We start from the raw sequence: 2,246 nt of genomic DNA on the forward strand, positions 1-2,246 counted from the left end.
GTGTGTGTGTGTGTGTGTGTGTGTGTGAAAAAAAAAGATTGATTAACAGTTGAGAGGCGGGCCGAAAGAGCCAGAACTCAACCCCCGCAAGCACAACTAGTTGAATTAAATTCTGTCGACTGAACATTAAATTCTATATTGAAATATAAATACGCACAGAGGTTGATCAAGCTGTTGTCACCTCGTTCAGTACAATGGGGTCGTTCATTCGCACTCATCACAAACAATCGACATAGTATTAAACATTTTGGGTGATAAACATATACATTTCTCCCCGTACACAGGCAATATTACAGATAACGTATACACAAATGCATACAAATCCTTTATATCTAAGCATAAATACACAAGTGTAAATAATAATATTATGTACATCTTATTTAAATTTCTGAGTATTTGGTATATTAGCTGCAGTAGTAACTGCGTGTGCTTCCATAAGGCAGCTTGTATGGGGCTACTAAACTGCAAATCATCAGGAGTCCTGAAGAGGATTCGAACCTTCTCACTTAGTACTCCGAAGCTAGCGCCGTAGACTGTCACAAGCCCGGCTAGCTCAGTCGGTAGAGCACGAGACTCTTAATCTCGGGGTCGTGGGTTCGAGCCCCACGTTGGGCGGTTAATTTTGTCACAAGTCGAGCCTGGCCTGAGTAGAACTCCCAGAACCCAGGGAAGGGAAGGGAACCCTTGTTCCCTTGCTCTCCCTTGAAGAAGGCATCCCTTGCTCTCCAGGTGTGCTCCAGGTATGCTTACACCACGACACAAGTTACAAAATGAAGCCAGTCCAGGTTTCTCACGTTAGCGTGACTTTCTTATGAATATATATTTATTTATATTGGCCTTACATTTCTGGTGTTCCGTGAGGGATGTTTTCACGCTTCGTGCACCACAACACTGTAAAATTAATGTAACCCGGTGGGGATTCAACTGAATCTACGAGGAGTCCTCAGGCTCCCACTTGGGCTGGACGGTCTCGCTTCATGCAGGTCGGCGTTCAATCCCCAATCGTCTAGGTGGTTGAGCACCATTCCTTTCCTCCGTCCCATCCCAAATCCTGATCCCTTCCAAATGTTTTATAGTCGTCATGGCTTGGCGCTTTCTCCTGATCGTTCCCTTCCCTTTCAAACCGGAGCCCAAACCAAGGAGTTTCACCCACTGCCCCTCACCCCCCCCCCCCCCGTGTTCTCTGACTTGGGGTCAAGTAGTTCACCTCCAACAGCCTTGTATGTTGCTGTTGACACGTAACAACACCGTACAAGACAGTAGTAATAAATAATAATACTATGAGAGAGTGCTAAGTCTGGACGACTATATAACACTTGGAAGGGACGTGAGGACAGTGTAGGAGACGGTGAAGGAGGACTGAGTGGCAGAACGGTGCCTAACCACTTAGGACATCGGGGGATCGAGCACAAACCCTTGACACCCGGAACTACATCCCTTGCTGTTGTAGTCAGAACTAGAACGACGTATATCGAAATCCCTGGCTTGACGCCTTCCTTTGATAATTACTAACTTATTTATGTCAAAGTCTTAATTCATTGTACTGAGGAGTTGCAGCTTGAATGGTATAGTTGCACTTATGTTGGAGCGTTCTTAATTATTCTAACAGGAATGGTGTGACGAGCTCAGCGCCATCTATGATTTAGGTTCAGAATTAAGCCAGTTTACTCTCTGATTAATAATGTTTCCCCTACTTCTAGTCTGCTGTTCTGGGAGGTGACTTGTAGCAGAGGGTAGAGAGAGTGAAGCAGTGACGCCGTGGACCTGGGGCCAGATTCACGAAGCGGTTACGCAAGTACTTACGGACTTGTACATCTTTCCTCAATGTTTGACGACTTTGTTTACATTTATTAAACAGTTTACAAGCATGAAAACTTCCCATTCAACTGTTGTTATTGTTATAAACAGCCTCCTGGTGCTTCGGAGCTCATTAACTGTTTAATAATTGGGGACAAAGCCGTCACAGATTGAGAAAAGATGTACAGGGGCCAGATTCACGAAGCAGTTACGCAAGTACTTATGAACGTGTACATCTTTCCTCAATGTTTGACGGCTTTGGTTACATTTATTAAACAGTTTACAAGCATGAAAACTTCCCAATCAACTGTTGTTATTGTTATAAACAGCCCCCCCCCCCCTGGTGCTTAGGAGTTCATTAACTGTTTAATAATTGTAAACAAAGCCGCCAAAGATTGAGAAAAGATGTACAGGTTCGTAAGTGCTTGCGTAACTGCTTCGGGAATCTG

At 44.4% G+C, this 2,246-nt stretch overlaps 1 non-coding gene across 1 annotated transcript; it reads left to right on the forward strand.

Annotated features, from left to right (window-relative positions):
* The first annotated feature begins 542 nt into the window (after positions 1-542).
* Positions 543-615, forward strand: TRNAK-CUU (transfer RNA lysine (anticodon CUU)). The gene has a single exon. It is a non-coding gene; the product is annotated as a tRNA-Lys (tRNA).
* The last annotated feature ends 1,631 nt before the right edge of the window (positions 616-2,246 follow it).

Source organism: Procambarus clarkii, chromosome 18 (genome assembly GCF_040958095.1).
Source record: "Procambarus clarkii isolate CNS0578487 chromosome 18, FALCON_Pclarkii_2.0, whole genome shotgun sequence".
In the NCBI taxonomy this organism is placed as follows: domain Eukaryota; kingdom Metazoa; phylum Arthropoda; class Malacostraca; order Decapoda; family Cambaridae; genus Procambarus; species Procambarus clarkii.